General features: G+C 39.4%; 1 protein-coding gene across 19 annotated transcripts in view; it reads left to right on the top strand.

Annotated features, from left to right (window-relative positions):
• Positions 1-25,229, top strand: part of MYT1L (myelin transcription factor 1 like) — a 429,027-nt gene that overhangs the window by 116,184 nt on the left and 287,614 nt on the right. For all 19 annotated transcript variants that reach the window (XM_048497977.1, XM_048498053.1, XM_048498045.1 and 16 more), the window contains exon 2: positions 9,237-9,341. The gene's annotated coding sequence lies outside the window, so the exon portion shown is untranslated. The remainder of the gene's footprint in view (positions 1-9,236; positions 9,342-25,229) is intronic.

Below are 25,229 nucleotides of genomic sequence, written 5' to 3'. Positions count from 1 at the left end.
ACTGGAGGACATGGTATAAAAACTCCACAGAAAGCAAGGGTCTCATTTTGTACTTTCATACCTCACAGCCAAACCGTGTTGGAAGAAATCAGAGTGAAATATATTGCCTCTCTGATAGGATATGTTGGTTCGCACTGTCCGCTGACTCTGTAGGGACTGGTTAGCTGTTGTATATGTAGTAGAAACTTCAAAGGAATTCACCCAGGTGACTGTAGCCATTTAGTAAAAAATTCTTAGGTCTCAGATATATATTACCACAGCATGTGGCTCCAGCTTTTTTGTGGCTGGTTCCTTGCTATTTGAATAAATTGTAAAAATGGATGAATCCTGTAGGAGACTTCCACATCATTGCTCCTCTGTCATGGTAACATAAGTAGCTGTTATATGTTCTGTCCTTCCCACTCAATCCTTTCCCTCAAACGTTGGTAGAATTCATGAAAACAATCCACAAGGAAATGGCAATTATTGAGTTATGAAGGAAAGTTAGGTAAGGAAGAGGATGATACCAGAGACCTCCAAGTGCAGAAGGAAATGAACAAACAGATTAAAGAAAAAATGTTTCATATTTAATTTAACCTGGTATAAGATGCTTCAAGCTATAAGCAAAAATTCATGTTGAGTAGCCCGTCCTTAGAAAATGGCATTTCCTGGATTCATTCTTTACACCCTCTCACTTCTGTGACTTATTGATGTTGCCTTTCATGCAAGTCAAGTTATAAATTTACTGCAAAATAGATTTGATGAACACTAAATAGATCTGATGAACACTTATTCGCAAGATAGAATATCTCTAAATGTATAGCCGTCCATATGTATCAGGGGATTGAGGCATCCCCATTCAGATCAGGAGGATTCAATGGTTTCTCCTAAAAATTCATGCTGATTTAATTATTTTTCATATTTACAAAATTATTTTCCCAGGTTCCAAATACCAGTATGATATTTGGGCTTGGGGTTTCCAGGTTTCTTATATGTTTGGCTTCATTATTACCTATGTGGACCCATTCCAAGGGACTGGGGGATGTTTTTAACAGTACTTGTACCAAAATGGCAAGCAATTTGATAATGTCTTTCCTTTAAATAACCCACATATTTCAAGAATAAGATGCCCCCAGCCATCCTCTATTGTTTCTCATGGAGGAAACCCTCCTCCTCCATGAAAAATAAAGCACCCAGGAATTTCCCCCATAGGAATGCTATTGAAGCTACTGCTATGCTGGACTCAACCAATGTAAAAATGTGTGATCTTATGTAGAATGTGAAAATTCACAACCCCCTCCCCCCAAACTTCTAAAAAAACTTTTTAGAAACAACAAAAACACTTAAAAATATGCCAGAACATCCCCCAAAGCAGCTTGACAAGCCCATATGAAATCCTGGGGGAAACTCACATTTTTTAAAAAGGAAAAAGTCCTGGGAGTCTCAAATGCCTGCTTCTAATATCTCAGGTTTATCCCAAAATTTCCAGGATTTTTTTGGGGATTCATTTTTTTTTGGTATTCCGACAAATCCCAGGGGCTGAATGTACCTAAAAAATATGGATAAGATATTTTTCAGGTAAATATTTGGCTTGATTATCTGAACGCACATCTCCCTTTAAAAGTCAACACTAGCACTTTGAAATCTGCCCAGAAACTGATTGGGAGCTAGTGTGGATGGGCCAAGACTGGACTGATATGATCTCTACAACCTACTCCAGTCAACATCCTAGCTGCAGCATTCTATATCAATTAGAGTTTCCAAACACTTTTCTGGAGCAGACCCATATAGTGCACATTGCAGTAATCTGATCTAGATCTAACAAGGGCATGCAGCATAGAGGCCAGATCTTTTCTTCCCAGGAAAGGCTGTGGCTGGCCAACCAGTCAAAGCCAGTAAAAGATAGTCCTGGTCACAGCTGCAACCTGCTTATTCAGCATTAGGCCTGGGTCTAACCCAGGGGTAGGGAACCTGCGGCTCTCCAGATGTTCAGGAACTACAATTCCCATCAGCCCCTACCAGCATGGCCAATTGGCCATGCTGACAGAGGCTGATGGGAATTGTAGTTCCTGAACATCTGGAGAGCCGCAGGTTCCCTACCCCTGGTCTAACCCATCCAGAATGAGTGACACCTTAAATCCTGGGTCAGACCTTCCATCTTGTCAGTATTAAGCAGTTTAAAGCATTGTTGTGGTGCTCTGTTTCAATGAAGTCTGATTCATGGTAACTATACACAGTGTTCTGAATTAGGGGGTACTATAGCATTATACAAAGCCATTACACTATTAACCTTTTTATTTTCAATTCCTTTCCTAATAATTTCAGACACAACTTCCTTTTTTGCCACTGTTGTACACTGTCAACATTTTCAAGTTATCCATTAAACCCTACTGTCTCTTTCAATCTCAGTTTCTGCTGATTCAGACTCTATCAACATATTTTTTAAAATTAGGATTTTTTTACATCAATTCATACTTATGTTGAACTTTATTTGTCATTTGTTTCCACTTCACAATCCATCTTCGTTTTCACCATCCTGAATAATTTAATATCATCTGAAAGCCCTAACCTGGCTGTGGTTAGGGATGGGCGGGGTGTAAATATAAAAAAGATAAAAAATAAAACTTGGCTACTATTCTGTAAACCCCCAGTTCCACATCATTTATGAATAAATGGAAGAACACTATCTCTGCTCCAATATCTATCTTTGTAGGACTCCACTGCTCACTTCCCTCCATTGCAAGAGCTGTCACTTGAGAGACCACTTCTGTTAAAGAGAAGGAAAGGATAATTAACATTACTTCTTGCTTCCTCTATTGTTACGATTTGGATAGAGAAAGACAGAATGTGGGCTATATTTAATACAATTGTTGTTATTATTATATTTATTAATGTTTATTATATTTTATATATTATTAATGTTTTAAATACCCCAGTCTCTCCTGTCTAGTAGCTCTATAAAGAGTTAACAATAATCCCTTTCCTTTGCAAAGAGTAGACATCAAAATGAGAGTTAATGAGTTTTCATTTGTAACTGTTATGCACAACTAGTTAAATCTGCTCTAGCACCTGGCTCGGAAATTTCTGTTTGCTACAGAAATAGGTAAATATTTTGCCCCAGTGCAAAGGAATGAGGTTCTCTGACACTTCACATGTCATGTGAGTTATGCAGGGGGCGAGGTGGAGAGAAGTCATATGTTACATTTAAATATGTTAAGTTTTGCTGCAGAAGTCAAAGTTGAATCCTCTGCTTTCTGCTTGAATTGTCAGTGGTGATGAATAATGCATGTCATAAGGGAGTTGCCTTTGCGTGGCAATAGTTACAGTCGCTAGCCATGGTGCTGAAGCAGAGGAACTTCAATAAAGGAAATTAAATCACATCAGAAACTCTGCAATGCTTAATCAGAAGTTTTCTACCGTAAACATGCATTTACTGTGTAAACAAATATTTAGAGAAAAGGACGTACAGTTTCACATAGTTTCCATGGCATAATTTCTGTTGTGCATATATGAGTTTAATATATAATTAAAGCTATATGAAACACTGCTATTTTAGGCAATACTGATTAAACTGCCATTGTGAGCCAGTTTTTTGGCATAGCTGAGGGTCAGGGGGTTTGTAGCCAAGAAGAGCAGTGATGAGCATTTGTCTAAAAGCTCTCAGACATGTTAAAGCTCATTGGTATTAAGTAGGCTGAAATGATACAGTCAATGATTTTTATTATTAATCATATAGGAAATCTATGTATATCAATCTGCTGGCTAACTTTGACAACAGTATACCTATTGAGAAATTTACAAAGATTAAGTGGAAAATAATAATGAAAAACTAGAATTTGGGAGATATTAATATTTTGTTTCATAACTATAGCTAAAAAGACTAAAGTGCTACTAGACTCAAATATGACTCTTTGTATGGAGCATGGAAAAGATGCATCTTCATAACTGAAGATGCAATTTTTACTGCAGCAACCCTTCTCCTCCCTCATTTCATGCTGCTCCTAGGGCCCTCCAATCCCCAGAAGCGGAACTGTGAGCAGGAGACATTTTAGATTGTTTCTGGAAGTCGGGGGGGGGGGGGGCAGTATTTCTGTATGTGGAGTTTAGTTGTGGTCCTACTCACATAGACAAGGGGTTGGATACTATAACTCTTTCCCACTGAGTTGGATCCTATGACTCTCTTCTACTAAGACTTCATTTGAAAGGGGAAATCTTTCTTCAACAAAGAAAAACTTTGGGCCATTAGAGGCCCCCTTTTGCCACCAGAATGCCATTTTTCCATCAGTTAAAAAGTCTTCCTCCCTTGAAATAAGACTTAGCACATGAAAGTCATAAGATCCAACTGAGCAGGAGGGAGTTGTGGGATCCCAGCCTAGATCATTTTTTTGTGAACCATGGTAAATGGTTTCTTTGCATTTATGGAGATTGGAGAACATTTGATTAAGAATGTTTTTGTCTCTCTTCATTGAGAGAGATTTCTCTCTTTCTCACAATACTAGAACCAGGGGGCATTCATTGAAAATGCTGGGGGGAAGAATTAGGACTAATAAAAGGAAACACTTCTTCACGCACGTGTGATTGGTGTTTGGAATATGCTGCCACAGGAGGTGGTAATGGCCACTAACCTGGATAGCTTTAAAAAGGGTTTGGACAGATTTATGGAGGAGAAGTCAATCTGTGGCTACCAATCTTGATCCTCCTTGATCTCAGATTGCAAATGCCTTAGCAGACCAGGTGCTCAGGAGCAGCAGCAGCAGAAGGTCATTGCTTTCACATCCTGCATGTGAGCTCCCAACGGCACCTGGTGGGCCACTGCGAGTAGCAGAATGCTGGACTAGATGGACTCTGGTCTGATCCAGCAGTCTAGTTCTTATGTTCTCTGTTCACAGTCTTCCTACTTAGAAAAGTGTCCTACTTCCTACTTAGAAAAGTCTTCCTACTTAGAAAAGTGTTACTGAAGTCTTACATGATTAGTGTTATGATGTTCACATGTTCAAACTGTAGAATCAGAACATGGAATATATCTTCAACTTTTCATTCCTAAGCTTCTATTTTAGAGAAAAAAGAAGTATAATGCAGCCCAATGATGCTGATATTCTCTCCATTGGCATATTTGCCCCCTACATTGGTGGGGTGGGCACCCATATCGGTGCAAGCCTGTGCTGCATCCATAACTACATTCACCCTTCCCCCACCCCCCTTATTGGACTGTAAGTTTAATAGAACAACAGAACCTTCAACAGGTAGTGGTCCTTATGGATATTGCAAAATATATCAGTCAGTTTTTACTGTGAAACGATTAAGATTTCACAATAAAAACTGATTTATTTCTATCTTGCTCCTTCTATACTGACATTAGGGACAGACTCCTCAGTGCACCTTTAACCAAATGGAAAAGATTTTCTGATAAGGTACAGCATCTCCTGTCAAGTCACAATCTGTCATAATGGACATGGTTGCAAAGTTTCTACTGTTGGTTATAAGACTTCAAGGATCTAACGGCATAATCCAGAGCTGTTGGGCAGGTGGGGGTGCTCCCCTGCCTGCTCCCAAGGACTTTTCTATGGTGTGCAAAGCCCGCAAAAGTTTTAAAAAAGAAAAGGAAAAGCTGCAGAATCCCCAAGGGAGAATAGAGACACACCACAAAAATCATGGTGAATCCCCACTGATCTAAGATTGGCCCCACCCCTGTGTTTGCCCCTGGAACGCCCTCAGCTATTTTGTGCTGGCACGCCTTGGTGGTGGAAGAAACTTCCAGGATGGACACTGTGAAGCCCAGCCACCTGGTTAGGTTGCCCCTCCACCAGGGCATTTGCCTCTTGCACCAGCGGAATGGGCACTCATGCTGGTTGCAGGGGTGTGCCAACTCCAGAGGGGATTTGCCTCCACTGTACTCTGGATTGGGCTCTTAATCTTGAGCCTGTGTTTCTATCAGATTCTGTGTTTTACACTTTGTCTATGTGGCAATAAAATTGTTGTTGGTGGTGGTGGAACAATGAAATATGTAATGAATTGTCACTTTTAACAATTATAGGTAATATTTTTTAAAACTACATCAATTCAATGAATTGTTCTTTTTTTAATCCTGGAAGATCAATATCATCTTGCAGTTATATTTAAAACGCGAAATTGAAGCAAAAATAAAGCAAAGTATTGGGCAATTACTAAAAAACAAAAGTGATGTTTTTAAAAGTAGTTCTGCTGAGTAAACAGTGAGCCAGTTCATCTTCCTCTGAGTTTAATCTTTTGTTGGAGCTTTATAGATCAGACAGCAAGAGTGCATGGAGGGAATGCTCAGTGGTTCATGTAGGAAGTAGTGTATGAAGCTATGGTTAGGGGCCTTTCCGCATGGGCCATTTACAGTGGCCCAGGGATGGCAAAAACGCCATCCCTGGGCAGCTGTTCGCACAGGCAGCCGTCCTGTGCGGCCCCGAGTGGCGTGAAGGCGCCGCTTTCCACCTCCCTTCCCAAGGGAGGTTTTTGGAAAGTGCCGCCTTCCCATCGGTGCAGTGCGAACCGCACCGCTCCGAAGGAGCCACTTTCCCGTCCTCCTCATTCACCTCGTCCTCCAGCGTCGGTCTGGAGGGCTGCTGAGACCCGCCCACGCTGCCCTCTGACCCCTGGAGGTCGGAGGGCAGCTTGGGCGGGTCCCTGCAGCCCTCCAGACGGACGCTGGAGAACGAGGTGAGTGGGGGGGGACGCAGAAGAGGCAACTCAGCGCGGAGCCGCCTTTTCTGTGCTGGCCTCTGCAGGGGCCGTTCGCACACTGCTGGTGGAGAGGCGCCCTTTCCGCTGTGCGGAAAGGGCCTAGGTCAAGGAGACCAAGGAAGTGACATTGTCCAATGACGACTGCTTGTGCTATCATTTGGAGATGCCTTTAATTACAGCAAGAAATCAGTTGGAAATAGTTGCTGTATTGCTGCATTGTGCCTATTTGGTGCAGAATTAGGAAGGCAAGCAAGTCCTCAGTCTTGTCGTTGCTAAAAAATGACACCATTCTTGGTTTTCATACAACAGCAAGTAATAGATGGTCAACCTGTAGTACTAGTTTTTCCCTGGGACAGGGGGATGTAATTGATTGCATGGTCACTGTTCAAGATCTAAACTGGAAAGATCTATTATTTAATACAGTTACTATACCAAATCTGAATTAAAAAATTTATGACATTCAGAAAAAAAATGGAATAAGTGAACATGACTGGCATTAACCAGCAGTGTGCATATTGTTTCTCCACTGAGGAGCAAGGTGGCAATGTATTTCTACCAGTTTTTCCACTGACCAAAAGAGGGCTTTTTAGAGCAAGACCAATACCGGGAGTAGCACCAAGATTTTCCTGAACATGCAGATTATAGGCTATATAAATGACATAATAAACTTATTAAATAATCCAGTGTCAGACTGTATTACTAAAAACTGCTGGCTTGATAGAAGATATTGCAGGTGTCCCTTTTAACCATTTAGGTTGGTATATAATTTGCATTTTTTTAGAGAACTCTGACAAGACTACAGTTAACTAAGGCTGCAATTCTATACATGCTTGCTAGAGATCAAATTCCCCTGGATGCAGAGATACTTTTAAGTACAGTTTAAAGTAAGTGACTTCTAGACTATACTATTGTAGTTTTGTGCGGGCTACTTTTTAAAACATTCTTAGAATTTACAGTCCATTCAGAAAGCAGTTCTATATCTGCTGGTACAAACAAACCTCTTGGGGTATATTGAACCAGCTGAAGAGGCCTACTACCACCACAAAACTGTTGGTGGACACGTATGCTAAGGCTTTCTCAGTGTAGAACCAAGACCTTAGAGCTCCTTTTTCTGGGCTGTATATTTGGCACTATCTCTCTTAAATATAGAAGGCAATTGAGGGCTTTTTTCAGCATGCGTTTGATTGGCAGTGGTGGTTGAAATGTTTTGTTGGTTTGGTTCATTATGGGTTCTGGTTTGGTTTTATCTGCTGTTTTATTTGGTTTTCTGTTTTGGCATTTTATTATGATCCATAATTTTTTCACTCTTTTAATGTCTTTTATTCAAGAAATCAAGGATCATAGAGAGGGATAAAAATCTAACAAATAAATAAATACTATACGGACCTTAGTAGGATTACCAGAAGCAGCTGAGTTAAACCCAACATGATTTAGTTAACTCATTTGGGAGTCTAACTCTCTTAAAGAGGCTCTCCAAGCCTCTTAAAGAAAGCACCCTGAAGGATTAGTGGATGCTCCCAGCCATAAATGAGTGCCTGAACCTTCACAAGTGCGATAGTGCACATACATCGTCCATAAGCCTTGTAGTCAAGTACTGTTTCCTTCATCAGATGCAATTATAAGCTCTGTAGATGGTTATTGGCCTGCTCCCTGGTTCTCGTGCATATTTCTGTGTTTTTATTGAGTTATTTTATAATTTTCAATACTGTTTTTAATTGTTCAAATGTTGTAATGTTTCATTGTCACTATCTTGGTGGCCTTGAATGAATGGAGTGGTAGCATAAAAATAGTTTAAATAAATAAATAGAATTACTTATTCCATTTCTTTATGAATCCCAGCAATGGTATGCTGCAGTTCTGTGTTCATTTGGTCCTCATTCAGAACATTTCCATTGTCTTGGTTTTGTGAGGCTCAAGTAAGCAGGCCACAAGTTTTCCACCAAAGCATGGTGTTCTGATATTCTGGTTCCACCTATTTATCTTCATAAACCTCAAGTGACCCCCATGATAAGTTGGGAGACATGACTTGCAACACAGTTTATAAGAGCAACATCCTGATTTTGTACTTGCTTTAGACGAATTAGTAAAATACAGAATATCAGTAGGCTTTAAACCTATGGAGTCTTTACTTGGCAGATAGTCAACTGCAATCGACAGAACAGTGGTGCCAGATAATCAGCACATTATGACATTAAGGCCAAGAAATGTTTGAATAATTGAACCATTAGCTCTGTATGTCATTTGTAGACACGTGAAAATGGTGGATTGAGTCCTAAACCTTTTCATTCACAGCTGTGCTTTATAGCACATATCAGTGCAGCTCAAGGAAGGAAATGCAGAAATACTTTGCTTATTTTAGCATAGTGATAGCACTTGCATAAGTGTTTGCGGCACAACGCTAGCAGTGATTTTCCTTCCACTCATGATTTTTTGGGCCAGCCAATAGATTTGGTTGCCCTTCAGTTTATGAGAAAGTATCTAAGAAACAAATGAATTATTTATCGGGGTTTTTTTTAACCATTGAAATATTGATATTTTTTTTCTTTCAGAAAATGAATTTGGAAGAAAATTGGTGAATCCAAGCCAGTGGATCTGGTAGACTTGGAAGAACTGAATCTGGACCAAATAACAATTATCCTGTTCAACAATTTCAGGTACAATTGGCAAAATGCTCCTCAGAACTATTGACCAAATTTCATTTCCTCAAGTGCTTACCTGGTTATTAACTTAGGGAGCCACTGTGATATGTTCTGCTTTGTATTTCATACCGTCAGAAGCAGTTAAGTTGTTGCAGAATTCCAGAATTCATTCTGGAAAAAAAGCCATGTGCTATTAAAATAGAGAATGCATATTTTGTTCTTTCAGATGCAGATCAGAAAAAAGTACTAAATTCCATATTGAGCTCAAAGTAGTGATATTTTCTAGATATTGGTGGTGTATATTATTTAGAAGAAGAAGAGTTGAGTTGGATTTATATCCCCCCTTTCTTTCCTGTAAGGAGACTTAAAGGGGCTTACAAACTCCTTCCCCCCACACAACAAGGTAGGTGGGGCTGAAAGAGCTCCAAAGAACTGTGACTAGCCCAAGGTCACTCAGTTGCCATGTGTTGGAGTGCAGAAGCTTATCTAGTTTACCAGATAAGCCTCCACAGTTCAAGTGGAAGAACGGGGAATTAAACCCGGCTCTCCAGATTAGAGTGCACCTGCTCTTAACCACTACACCATGCTGGCTCTCTAGATATCCACATCTGTATCAGTTTTTAGTTTAATGTTTGAGTGAAAAATTCAGCTTGGTAATACATTTAGTTAACTGCTGTTCTCTTTGTGTATTCCAATAGTAAGGCTTCTTATTTCCTTAAAAGAATTTGCAAACTACCGGCCACTCTGTTTAATTTTCATGTGGCACCCTAATTATAAACCACTCAACGTAGTGTGAATGGTAATACATGAAGATGCCATAAACATGAGTATAGAAGCTTGTGTTTTGTGAGCATCCTATTTAGTAATCCTGTTTTGCAACTAAATCTGTAACACAGTAGTAACAATTTATGGATCATCAGTTTTATGATGGGCAGAAAAAATGTTTTGCCTCTTAATTATTTTATCTGCTTCACTTTGTGCTAATAAAAGGCACATAAGACCATGAAAATTCATAGATGAATGTACACTTTACAGGTCCAGAGTAAAGGGAAAGGTTTTCTAAGAAATTGCTGCTGTTCCTCGTTTTCTTTGCTTTGGAAAACTCTTGTGAGTGAAGGAAGTTTGCGGGCACACTAAGAAGTTATATTCTGATCACAGCAAGAAATCACTGCATTGGGGTACTTTGATTTATCCAATAGTCTATTTTAGCTGATGATTTTCTGAATTTTTCCAAAGGGATGCCACCATTGCAATATTATTACATGGTTATTCTGAGACCATTTCAGTTTCTTCCATGGTCGTCAGTAGCAGTAGAACAAAATTAAAGTCCTGTAACACCTTAAAGGCCCACAAAATTTTCCAGCATGATATATGATACATCATCTTACCTCAGTTCAGTGGTGGGATCCAAAAATTTTAATAACAGGTTCCAATGGTGGTGGGATTCAAACAGTGGCATTGCTGCACACATGCACCTCCAGTCCCTATTGGGCAGGGAGGTTGCTTTAGTAACCCCTTCTCGGCACTCAGAAAAAATTAGTAACCACTTCTAGAGAAGTGGTGAGAACTGGTGGGATCCCACCTCTGCCTCAGTTCCTACAATGATGTTGGGTTGTAATAGTGAACTTCTAGAAATCTTTTTATATGCTACCAGGTTCTAAAAGGGCAGTGAAGATGTCAAGATCTGTTGCTTCCACAGTCAGAATATAACTACAACTGTAGAAAAAGTGAAATGTTAAATTATTCAGCCTAGTCTCTGGTCCTCAAATAGTTTCTTCCCCAAGAAGACTATTTGAGGACCCCATGGGAGGTGTGTTCTATTTACAGAAAATGTAGAAATCAAACTTGTCATGACACTAAGGAACAGACTAAATGACTCACAAGAGGTTGCCTCTGGCTCAGATGAGTCACCATTGAAATATTTATATGATTTGCTCCCAGTTTGGTCCAAGGCTGCCTCCTCTCTCCCCCCCCCCAAAAAAAAACTTTTATTTTAGTCCTTTAATAATTCTTAGAAGGTTTTTTAAAGAGCACAGCACTGAAGTTCTTCAGAAAAGTATCTTAATACCTGAAACGTTAAGACTTGTTAGTTGTGGGAAAGAAATGTACACAACCCTTTTCTGGCAATCATGGTGCCTGGGATTAAGTGTACTTTGTTTTATTGAGCAATTTTACATTCACTGCCTATTTCTTAAAGCTTTTATCTTACAACCTTTCTTTAAAAAAAAAATATAAAAATTTGCTTTGGTTTTTGAGTACTGATTTAGAACCCAGAGCTTGGCATTGCTACTACCCCAAAGGCCTGGATGGATCTTTGACACCATTCCATTGGTAGGTTGGGGTAAGACACATAGAGTGCCAGTTGCCTAATCTAGCATAGGTGAAAAAATGCCAGTCTGGCCATATTTGAGACCTGAGTCTCCATCAAAAGGGAGGCATCCAAGATCACGCACAGGCTCTTGATAGATGGCGTAGCTGTCAATTGTATGCTGTCAAGAGCCAGGAGCTCTAAAAACTGAATACTAAATAAATACTATTGATGCACTTTGGATGCCACCTTGAATAACAGAAAGGCAGGATATCAATCCATATTCTGCTGAACATTCAAGCTCTGTTTTTTCTTCATCTGGCTTGAACAGGAGCGTCTGTATCCAGCTCTTGATTCCCCCCAAATGGGCATGAAATCAAATAAGTAGGACGTAAGGAAGTTTCAGGATAATTATCTACACCAGCAGAGAAACACTATCTGCATTCAAATTTAACATTGCAGATTGCTGCAGGATCCTTAAGCTATACTATGTGGCTCCAAAGAGAAAAATGTCACGTGACATGGTAGCCTTGGCTATTCCTAAAAGCTGGTCACTTTAGCCTTCTTAATTCGTAGCATTGGGAAATTTTTATACCAGAAGTCTGATTATGGAAGGAGTGATAAACTGATTATTTAGCAGGATCAGTTAGTTCTAATTAACTTGTGAGTGCATTGTACCTGCCTTATATAACAGGAAAGAAAACTGACCACACAGAAAAGTGCTGACAATAACTTTTTCTGACTAGGTTGTCCCAGGTAGTGTACTGTGAATCTACTTTCTGCCTGCTCAAAATTAAATGTAGTAATGGTATTAGGCATATATTAGTCAACTCAGCTAGTATTAGCATAAGTAACAGAAACATCTTTCTTGGGAATGCAAGGTTACATACCCATTGCCAGCTCTGCAGGGTTTGTCCCTAACCTAGTAGAATCTCAGGGTGGCTGGGTTTGAACTGCAGTCCAGTATTTTTGCTTCCTGTCTAGAAAATAAATTGAGAAAAGACAAGATATATAAGTATCTGGTATTCTCTACATAAGTGAGATTAATTCCCACAGCAGGAAAGTTGTTCCTAAGTTGAAAAGTTATTTCCCCCGTTGGAACCCCGTTGGAACCTTCTTCTTGACAATGCTGTGAGTGGACTTAGCCATTGAATTGCTTCCTCACTCATCTGAGAGAGGTAGGTGTGATTGATGGCCATGCCTGCCATTAACCGCCAAACTGACAGCTAAAACCTACAGCAAGAGTGAACAGCCCTCATATGTGAGGGCTGGCCTGTTAGGATGTTGGAAGAGGTCTAGTACCATAGCATTCTCAACTGAAAGGAGGAAATGAGGCTATGGAGAGAACCAGAACAGGAAAATGATTCCCAGTCTTGAAACTGGAGGAGCTCTTTGGGCAGAAAGCAGGGCTTGGGTGGAGTTAGTGTTCTGGGAAGAGGAGGAGAGAGCATGAGGTTAGGAGTCTTGATTGTGTCAAGGACAGTAAAGCTCCAAAAGACTGCAGCTGAGGCAGGATCAGGTGGCTGTGAGAGAATCTTGAGTCTGTTACACACTGTTTCTAGAGAGAAGGAAATGTTTGTGGCATATATTGTCCATGTCCCAGGGTGGGGAACCAATCAGTAAGTGTTTGGGTGGAACACAGCCCGGAAAACCCACCAGAACCAGTTGAATCTGGCCGTGAAAGCCTTTGACAATACAAAGGATTGGCTCTTTGTTTCGGGTGAGAAGTGTTTTGGAGAAGAAGCAAGTGGGTACCATGGCAAGCATGGGTGCCACACGAGGGATGACTTGTTTAGATCTTTAAAAGAAATTAGGTTGAATTCTTCTTTCATATATTTTCATTATGTGGCATGCTGACACGATTGCCAGAGGTGCTATTAGGCGTGTTCTAGTAATTATGCTGCTGCCACCATTTTTAGTACTTTGAAAGGGCCTGATAACGAAATATTTTGAGCCTTGCACTGTTTATCTTAGAGCATTGAGATCTTGATTTTTAGTAAAATCTAGAAATAGTATGTTTTCCTGTGTCTTTTAATTCTAGGTCAGTGATGGCGAACGTATGGCACGGGTGCCAGAGGTGGCACTCAGAGCCCTCTCTGTGGGCACGCACAAACAGAGTTTATCATGTGGAAGGGAAATTGCCCCCCCACACACACACACACTGGTCTGGGCCGCTGGGCTCGATTATTAGCATTACACCCAACACCTAGTTTTGAGGAAGCAGTGTAGGTAACTCCGTTAAGCGCTGTTAAACCCCACTGATTTTCATGCAAAGAACTAAAGCGTGATCCTTTACCTGGGAGTAAGCTTGGTTGCTGGCAATGGGGCTTGCTTCTGAGTAAACCCTCCTACAGTCATGATTCACCGGTTCGAAGAGTTGCATGGTTGCTTCAAAGAAAAGCCAACAACTACCACCAAGCTTACTCCTGAGTAATGCACGCCTCAGAGCCAACCATTTTTTCTAAACTAAAACCTCAGTATTCAGGTTAAATTGCCGTGTTGGCACTTTGCAATAAATAAGTGGGTTTTGGGTTGCAGTTTGGGCACTCAGTCTCAAAAAGGTTTGCCATCACTGTTCTAGGTGATTCTCATTTCTTAATTAATATATCCCTGATTATACATTGTTATAATATGTCTTCAAATTTTGTAAATCTAACTCTGGTTAGATATTCTGGATTTGGGGTGTGTGTGTGCTTTTTTAAATCCATTTTGGATTTACCTGAGGAACTGATGAATTCCCAAATGCCCAGGAATGAAAAGGCTTTTATAGGCGAACAATGACTATGATCCAAGTTCTTCTATTGTTTAAAAAAACTGTTGAATGTGAGCTGTGTTTTTAGTGAGATTTTACATATTTACAGCCAGAATTTGTGATAAACATTCTTTTCATCTTTTATCATATTACTTTTTCTGATGTTTCGTTATTGTAATTGGTGTTGTATTTATATAACTATATTCATGCCATATTTGATATTAGTATATTATTTATTGGAAATGCAGCAGCATTTAGCATTGGGATATCTAGTTGATCAAGTAAAGCTGCTTCACTGCTCTTTTCTTCTTTCTTGTGGTATATTCGTATGGTTTCAGCAATGAGACACCGGGCTCTTTAAATTATTGTTCACAGACAACATCTCAGCACCCTTAGCCATTCCGGCTGCTTCAGTCTCATGAGACCGTCAGCTATGATTGATCACATAGACTCTGCTGATGTCAGCAGGCTAAAGAGAGCAGTTATGTACTATCAAGGCAGGGTCAGACAACACACCAATAGAAATTAGAGAAGGAAACGTCCCCAGTGCTTTGGGAAAGACATAGTTTTCAGCCCAACATCAAACATAATCCTTAAATCTTTTTTAAAATCCTGAAGGTTATAAAATCAAATTAACCCTCCCCCACCCCCCACCCCCCACACACTGATATACCCAGGATCTTCCCATTGTTGTAAAAGTCACAGATGTGAATTTTTGAGTATTTAGTCCTATACATGATACCTCTTTTTGACAAAGATGCTACTGATTATGATTGCACAATAGAAAATTTAAAACGATGCACTTCTCATTAAATGTAAGAACACTTCTTAGCTTTATTAAGTATATGTAAGAGGAAATTCTTGCTCTGCATGCTATAATTTTTACCACTTCTTCTATATTGAAATTGAGGTAGTCCTGCATAGTAGTGTTATGAACCAATACTATCCACCCAGTATTAGGAATGTCTGGTCAGAAATTTCCTGCTCCTGATCTTATCCATACAATGTGCATTGCTAAATAGTGGAAATGCTATGAATAGTGGAAATGCTATTATTCCCAGTTTTTGGGATCAGTCAAAGACTTCTGATTTGATAATTAATTCTTGTACCTTGCTGCCTGTTTTCATTTTCCCAGGCTGTGGGACACAGGATAGCAAACAGAGCTAGAACTATGCCATATCAGCAGATATATTCTTGACTAATATTAAGCTATTTTGCAAACATTCCTGCTTTGATTGAATTAATCAGATTTGATCAAGCGTATTATGAGTCAGTAGCTGAGTATATCGTTTTAAATCAGAGAAGTGTGTGTGTGTGCGTGTGTGTGTGTGTGTGACAGTGCTGTTGTGCCCATCAACAAAAAGATTGACCTAAAAAAATCTTTTCTTGGCCAACTTAATTACCAATAACTATGTTTTGGGATGCTGAAATGGGAAAATTTTTTGTCATTTTACATTTGAGATTATTTTAGATGGCCTTGGAGTAGTTTCTGTGTTTCAATAAAAGGAAAAAAAGAATGGAAAGGGAAATGAACACAGATTCCCAGAGAATGTGTTGTAATGTGACACCATAATCATGCACGGATGTCAAACTCGCAGCCCTCCAGATGTTCGTGAACTACAATTCCCATCAGCCCTTGCCAGTATAGCCAATGCTCATGTTGGGAGGGATGGGAATTGTAGTTCATGAACATCTGGAGGGCCGCGAGTTTGACACCCCAGCCTGCTCACGTCACACATAGGATCACATCTTCAACCTTCACATCTTTCTCCTTGTATGATTGTATGGTTTGCAGGAAGAATACTCAGTTTGGCTGTGTGCCAAATAAGGTTTGTGAAAATGATCAAAACAAAATGCAACCAATAACAGGGCTCTTATATGTTGATACAGTTAAAAAGTGAGATTTTGACTCTTGTTGCTGTTTTGACTTTGCAGTGCTGGAACATGATGGCAACCAACCCCTTTAGACCTAATTTCTAATGTTCCAGGAGCACGTGTTGGTGGGTTGTCTGCAATAAAAACTGATTCAGCTGAATTGGCCAAATAATCCATACTACGCAAAAATCATGGGCCAGGACAGTGGTGAAATGGCTATGTAATTTAAATGAACTATATTCTTATTTTTATGCCTTTAGGATACAATACTAATGTAAGCAAGTATGAAACTTTATTGGGGGGGGGAAATAAAATTGGACAACTGATGTTTTCAAGATGTTAACAAGAGCCACTAAGAGTGTGAAATGACCCTTTGGAGGATCATCTGATCTATAGAAGGGTTCAATCAGACGTAAAGTATTCTTTTTAACCCTGAGACAAGTAATCAACAAAATATGACTTGCCAGTGGACTTAAGTTCTGGGTGGAGCTGGTTTGTTGATCACAGTGAAACTCAACTAACTTTATCTAGTTTATTTGGAGATTTAACTCTACAACATTATTCTCACCATACAGAGATTTCTCAGTGCCCTCTTTAATTTAATGAGCTGTGTAGTGAGTCCAAATTCTCTCTGGAAAAGAATTTGGCTGGCCAGTGCCAACTGATATAATTACCAACTAAATCCACAATAGGCATGAAGCTAAGGCTATTGCTGTAGATCAGTAACAAATCTTAGGTTCTGCCTTCAGTAGACAGAGAACCTTAGATCTATCTGAGGTGAGTATTTTGCCTTTGGGCAGCAGTTGCATGTCATAGGGCCGTGGTGGTGAACCTATGGCACTCCAGATGTTCATGGACTACAATTCCCATCAACCTCTACTACGTCTTATTTTCAGAGGATGTCTTATTTTCGGGGAAACAGGGGTATGTACATACACACAGTAGAGCAGGATTGGATGTTAGCCGTGAATGCCTCCTTAACTCTATAATCGCCTTTATTGTCCTGTTGGTCTTAGTCCTCATTCGCCAATTCCTGAAATGATCTAGCCCACACCTACTTTCTTGTTCCCCTCTACATTTGGGGTCCCACTAACATCACTAAGACCACCATTCCCCTTCTTTTCTTGGGGAGGGTTTTCATGTGAGTTTTAACTGCAGAACGCCACCAAATTTGTATTGATTGCTTCATTTTAAAGAGTTTTTACCATTATGACCTTAGGGCCTATAGTATTGATGTATATTTTGTAATTTGTTTATGGGCTCCACTGGTTTTATTGTTGTATGTTATGTTGTACACCGCCCTGAGCCCTTCGGGGGAGGGGCAGTACATAAAATTAACAATAAATCAAATAAATTAGAATAAATAAAAGCACTCAGCAGCCAGCCAGTAAGCATTTCTTTTCCCCCAGAGAGTTATAGGCTAGTTCTCTTGCAGGCTCAGGGCATCTTGGTGGGGTGATTCTCCACCGCATTTCAGCGAGGCAGGAAACAGAATTTCATCACTTCCTGTCCAGGCTTGGCATCCATTTTAGCCAGTATTTTTCCTGCCTAGACAGGGAGTGCACAGAATTCTTGGTCGCTGGTACCTAATTCCTAGTTTTATGTCTATATTCGTCACTCTGTCCTATTCCAACTACCTTTATTCTTGTCCTTCATGCTTATTTTTGTCACTTTGCATTACGTTGAATCTTTTCTATGTTTTGTTTGTCCAATCTCATCTGAAAAACAGGGAAGACCATAAAGTAATGCTTTAATTTTCTAAACATTGTCTCAGGATCTAGAAACCCATTTGTTTTGATTAAGAATGATGAGTCTTATCCTGCTGCCTGTACTCCTGTGAGAAGCCCCATATAGATTTCCACATTAATCAATGCCAGGGAATGCTTGACAATCTACAAGATCTTTCTCTTGCTTCATGCATTTCCAAAAAGCCTGCCGATAGGGTTCTGACTCCAGTTCATTCACAGCATAACTCTGGGATATATTAAGGTTTGCCCACCCTACCTTATGTGTATGTGACTCAAGTAAACAGAAATGGCAGAGAAGAAGAAAACCAATTTGCTTTTGTTTTCTTTTACAAACATTGAACCAGTTTTGCTTTACTGGAGTCATTTTCCATGCAACCCATATTTTTCTTCTGCTCATTCACATGCAGTTATGTAAACTTTTTCAAGGCAGTTAGTCTTTTTTGGTCTGATCAGGAGAAGTGGATTCCCCTGCATGATCAGGAATGAAGCACTGACTGCTGTGTTGTGTAGGGCAAGCCAGCTTTTTGTTAACTAAGTAAACAGTTGTGACTTCATTCCATCCTGGAGAATGCACAAAATATATTATTGGATTTACTGTTTTCTAAAAAATCATTATCCATGTATTTTAGGAAATTTGTGACTTTCCATATGATCTTTTGAAGATTTATAGGGTCCAGTTATCATTGCACAGGCAATTTTCAAAATCCTTTATGTATGACGTATGTATTATACATGAATTATATTAAAGGAATGTTAAGGGAGTGATTTAAATGTAGGAAACAGCTGGAATTTTTGAACTGACTTTTTGTTGTAATGAGATCTGTTACTTATGAAGTAACATATCCTCCATGGGCCCCCCAAGGTCTGAGCTCACCCTAAGATCCTTTGGTTCTAAAAGGAGGATAAAACATCCAGTGTGATGTCAAAACAGAGGCAGGCAGGAATTCTCTTGGATTCTCTCACATGACAGTAGTTCAACTTCCTGAATGTTCCAAGGAACGTATCGATGGCCTCCATCTAAAGCCTTCAGGTTTTCAACACAATACCTACAGATCCTAGAACCTCACTCACAATACAAAGCTCAACAGTAAATCAATCATAAGCCCAGAAAACACCATCAAATCATTGTTCAGCCTTTGTTGAACAAGCTCTAAATGGTCCTGTACTCAATGCTTCCAAGTCATAGCTGACTTATGTTGACCCTGTTGGGTTTTCAAGGCAAGAGATGTTCAGAAGTGATTTGCCATTGCCCACCTCTTTGTCATGAGTGTTTTTTGAAGGTTGCCCATCCAAACACTAACCAGGACAATTGACCTTACAACCTGTGAAAACATGATTAATAATCAAGAAAAAAATTAAAAGTTGGCAAAAAAATTAAAAAAAGGAATCCCCAGTTGCTCTTATATTGTCAAATGGTGACAAGATTAAAGGAACAAATGGCATAAAAACAAATGAAATGGTTTAAAATGACTTGGAGGCAACCATAAATCAACTTGAGGAGCAGATAGTAACTGATTAGATGGACAAGATGGGAGGAAGTGGTCTCTGAAGAACATATAGCTGCAGAGGTATTTGGCAGTAACTTCTGACAATGCAATTAGGAAATCAAGATTGCCATAAACAACTCCTATTTAAACAATTGCTTTCTTTTACACTTTGTCTATTAATCCTGTATCTTGATATAGGAATATAAATTTTTAAAATTTAACATTTCTCTCTCTTAGTTCTTTCCTTCTGAAATGGGAGTTTTGTGTTAGATTGAAAACCGTATATACCATAGATGGGATCATCACAACTATTTACCCACAAATGGTGTTTTGAGAATTTTCACATATACAGGACACTCTCCACGTGAGATTTAGGTATTAGGATTTTCTGTAGTCTGCCTACTTCAGTTCTTTCAAGCCCTCTTTGCTGGCCTGCCTCACCCATCATATCATGGTAGGCTGGTGAGCAAAGCTGTGTGGCATGTAGGAAAGGCACAGTATATGTACCTTTGGGGAGATATGTACATATCTATGTACCCTATGGGGGAGAGCGGGGTACAAGTCAAATAAATGAAATGAAATAAATATTTTGGTTTAGAAGTAAACACTTAATAAGGGAAAAATTAATTTTCCTGCTCAGAAAGCATTTGAATGTAAGGAAAGCATATTCTTTGTTGATAGGAAAAGTATAAAAATATGAAGAAGCTCATCGGTGACCATCAGACTGTTTGAAAAAAGTAGTCTGTGTAACATTCTGTCAGTAACTAGTAAAACTAAAATTGTTATATTGCAGCCATGGCAACAGTATTGCACTTTTAAAAATCAAGGACAGCAGTTGTGAGGAGAAATGGATTTTTTATTTATATTCATACTTTACATTGTTAGAAATGCTGTTTGAATTTGGGTTCCAGTTGGAGACTCAGGTCTTTGGCATGCAGTGCCCTTTGTCAACTATGGTTAGTACACCAGCTATAGCCCTCCTCAGAAAGTGTGCACTGATCACATCCAGGTTTTGATTATTATAATGTGCTTTACATGGGGCTGCATACTGGTACGGTATCACCCCTCTGCTGAAAGCTTTCCTTTGACAATCCATGTAGTTCAGGACATAATAAAAAGTGATGATTTTTACCAGTAAGGCTTGTGGCCAGGATACTTCAGAGACCACTTCCTTCCATCTTGTCCATTTTATCAGTTACTATTTGCTCCTCAAGTTGATTTATGGTTGCCTCCAAGTCATTTTAAACCATTTCATTTGTTTTTATGCCATTTGTTTTTAGTTGGCTTGGCTTCTTATTATTGATATGTTTATATTTATTTATTCTTTCTATTGATTTGGCTATATTATTGAGTTGTTTTACAGTGTGATTTGTTTCATTGCTTGTTTCATTGTATTTATTGTTTTAATTGTTTTAATTTTGTTTTAATTGTGAGCCACCTCAGGCAGGTCTTGAGGGGGCATTGTAAAAATTCTGAAAAAAGTGAATAAATAAAAATGTTGCTATGTATGTTTCTGAATACAAGTGAATAATTTCAAGCTAGCGGACACTATACTGTTCAGTATGTGCCTTGTCCATGAACATACATAAATTTAAGCATCTCCTTAATTACGTTACATGGGCTTTAAATCAGTTTTCCAATTGCTATACCATGTGATCATTTATCTGTGTAATCTCTTACATGTTGGTCTGTTCTTATGGTCAATTAGAGTTAACTAGGCAAACTATGTTTATGGGATGGTTTGCCATTGCCTGTTTACTCATTTTACCAACCACAGAAGGATGGATGGCTGGGTCAGCATTGAGTTAGCTACCTAAAACTTTCCTCTGTCGGGATCAAACTCGGGCCATGAGCAGAGCTTTGACTGCAGACTGCAGCTTACCACGCTGCACCATGGGACTCTATAAAGATCATTTATTTATTTATTTATTGTTTCGGCTTTTATACCGCCCCATCCCCAAGGGGCTCTGATAATTATGCCAAATAATTAATTGAGAGGGTTTTTTTTTACAGTTTCAAGCACTACCAGGGCAAGTTCTGAAACAATCAGCTGCTTCAGACTCAAAGTTCATTGCATAATTATTTCTTTTTAAGCACATGTACTTAATGATATTCTCCAGAGATGGCATTGCATCTAAGGAACAGACAGAAAAAGAATAAGGAATGGGAGAATACAAGAAAGAGGAGAACTATGTATTCGATTCCCATACTTCATGCAGTCTTATGCTACTTTTTTAATGGCTAAAAAACCCTACCTGAACCTTTGAGATAGGCAAGAGGAAGAATTACGTAAAACAACATTTTATGCAAGTATTTCAGTACTTTAAAAAAAGTCCTAGTTTCAAATTGTGTGAGTGGCAATAGTAGCTGAATGATCTTGCTGCCACAAAAAGCCAGCAATTCGCCTCAGGTGAATGGACAGCATGTTCATTTGTTAGCATGCTTGGAAAACTATGCTTGTAATGAATTGCCTTCAATTAATGCTGGCCAGTGATTTTGATATTTTAAAGTACATGTTTGCCATATAGCTTTAGTAAATTCAGTTTCCTCCCCTCTTTTTTGCTCTTACATGTATTTCTTCAAGGATTTTTGAGAAGTTCTTTGTTGTGGTTTAAATTGCTTTTATTTCTTCTAGTTCAAAAAAAGCCCAGATGTGGTACAGTTGAGCCATAAATTGTCTTTCAGAGGTGTTCCTTTTTTAAAAATGTATAATACACACAGACTTGTTTAGCTTTCCATTTATTTCTGAATATTGGGCCGTTGCTGGAATTTGCTGTTGTGGAATTTGCATAGTCTTGGGCTTGTACAATTATGATGCAGAACTCCCCTCCATGCCAGGTTGCTTCAGTTGACAGCATACAGAGTCACTGTTCCTGTACCCTATATAAAGCCCATCCCCCTCACGTATCCTTGCCTCAGCTTCTTTCCTCCTGTGTCTTTCTTTCCCTGAGGCATGATCTCACCCCCACTCCTCTGTTCCTGTTTCTCATTTCGCTGTCGAATCTAACTCTGTTCAGCTGCACTATTTATTTATTTATTTATTTATTTATACATTTTATTAACTATTTTTCTAACAAAGAAGACTCTCAGAGAAGCATTAGAACCTTTTAAAATCAGTGCATGTACCTGAAACACAACAGACAATTGTCTGGATCATTATTGTTGGAAATCATCAATACGCTAAGCATACCCAGAGGCTCTTGACTAATTTGCATACAGTGACCTCAGATACTAATTGGTCTGATTTGTTTCCAGTATGCTCTAGGGGCTTCTTAAAATCTTAATGGCAGCTTTGTCAAAGTTCTAGGTTTGGTTGAAATGATAGATTTATTAGTGACAGTAGATAGGGTTGTATCTTGGTGTCCTTTCCCACACTCAGCAGATTCTTTCCCCCATAAATTACCAGATAGTTGGAAGACCATTAAATCTAGAGAACCGGAATCAATTCCCCACTCCTCCGCATGAAGCCTGCTGAGTGACCTTGGACCAGTCACAGTTGTCTCTGAACTCTCTCAGCCCATGCAGAGGCAGGCCATGGCAAACCACCTCCAAATGTCTCTTACCTTGAAAACCCTCTGGGGTTGCCTTAAGTCAGCTGTGACTTGATGGCACTTTCCACCACCAAGCTATACCATTAGCTTCAATTCATCCATAGCGGTGGTACTTATGGCATGGCTCACGGAGAACCATATTCACAATTATCAGCCACCAAAAGAACTATGTGACTATTGCATGCCCTGCACACTGCCTACACAAACAATAATACAAATATAATTATTAATATTGTATGCAACTCTTAACACTTTTTTAAAAAAATCACCGCAATACCTATGCATGTTTAGGGTTGTCTATCTCCCTTACTACTGTTGAACTGTAGCCAGCCCTTGTGTACAGAGTGAAGGGCAAAGCTTCCACAACCAACTGGTCTTCCACCAGGCACCTTGGCAATTTTGCCTAATCAGCAAAGTCTTGCCTGACCAGCGGTGACTCATCTGTGGAAAGAACAGGAGGCAGAGGGAGAAACCCTTCCCTGAAACCACCACCACTGATGGCCAGCTTGTTCTTTTCCTGAGTGGCTGTGGTGGTCGTTTTACTCTCTCTTCTCTACAGTAAGTTTGCTGTCTTCCTGACAATAGTCTACTGCAGATATTTCATCTGATTAAACACCAAAACACAGGTGCACAGTCAGTCAAGTTCCTCTACCAAACAAGAGGTAGTATGGTGAAAACCCTGTAGTGTTATTTGTGATACAATTATGTTTATGTTCAATGTTTCTGAGATGCTGACTCCATGTATCCTTTTTTCCAACATCGAATATCCAATGCATATCTAATAAAGTTCTGATAAACCTCTCACGTTGAGGGCCTCTTTTCAGATTATAGGGAGAGATCTGAGACTTCCTAATTCCTGTGGTATAGAGCAATTTAGGAATCAACTGGCTCTCAAAATCTCTGCTGTGCCCTGATCTGAGTGAACTCTTTTGAACAATCCATAGCAGACAAAGAATTTTTCCTAGAGGATTTTAGCCATGGTGCTGGCCCACTGGTCTTCAGTTGGTTAGGCCGGAATGTGGCGAGTTAAATGATCGGTAATCACAAGGATATTGCTGATGATTTTGCCATCATTCTCAAAGGTAAGAAAATGCATATAGATTAACTTCTGCTGATTGGCACACTCTTATTCAAACGCTTTTGTCCATATTAATTTTTCCACAGCTTTTTGAGAGCTCCCAACACTTTCACCATCTCTGTAGTGCTTGTAAATCAACTTCTACTTTCAGCTTAACCCATTTATTTTCCTATGAAAGATGTAAGCAGACCACTTTTTCCCTCTTTTTTGAATACTTCTGTGTTTATTTCAGTGCCATGTATTCTACTTTATCAGAATGAGCAAAGAAAAGTATGCTCCTTCAAATATTAGAGCGTAGGTTAGTTCCTCTCCTATAAATATGAGAAGGCAACTACCCAGAATCATCAAGTTTCCAGACACATGGCATTTAAATTCCCTAATTAAATAAATAAAATTTCTTGCAAGGGCCCATATCTCTCCATGCAAGTAGGAGGTTTTTGACAACACTAGAAATCAATGTATATAACTTTTCTAGAACAATTCAGGAACAAAAACAAAGCAGAATGTATTGTTGTATTGGGAATGTTTAAACACTGGCACAACTTAAGCACTTTCTGGTGCAAAAAAAAAAATAGGCCACCTATGCACATGAATCCTTCTCTACACCAGAATGCCTTGTGCCTTCAGTTTTCCAATGGGGTTGTTATGTAATCATTTGTCATCCATACGATCCCATTCTAGTTTGGTCTGGCTCATGCTGTCAGACCAACATCAGTCTAAATGGTCCAAACAAGTTATTCACAAAGTCAGCTCAATCGGCATTTCTTTTGACTCACTTTGAATTCTAATGCATCTCAAGCCTTCAGGATGCTGAAACCCTGTGTTCATCAGCTTGCAAGGTTTGCTCTCCACTGGAACTTGGCTTAACTCCCACTTACAGAGTTTTACCTGCCTATTTTTCCTATCTTACATCTTCCCATCTATGAAGGTCTTTTATACTGTCATGGTTAAACATCCTTTTGACGGCAACCCTCTGGGGCAGATATATGAACATCAGTGGCGTGCCTAGGCAAACTGGAGCCCTGGGCAAAACCTGAGTTTCATGCCCCCCCTCCCCCCCAACAACAGCAACCTTTATTAGGCATTGAAAGAATAAAAGAAAGA

Source organism: Sphaerodactylus townsendi, linkage group LG01, assembly GCF_021028975.2.
Source record: "Sphaerodactylus townsendi isolate TG3544 linkage group LG01, MPM_Stown_v2.3, whole genome shotgun sequence".
NCBI classification, from domain to species: Eukaryota; Metazoa; Chordata; class Lepidosauria; order Squamata; family Sphaerodactylidae; genus Sphaerodactylus; species Sphaerodactylus townsendi.
Note: the sequence above shows the minus strand (reverse complement) of the source record. Positions and strands in the feature narration are given on the sequence as shown.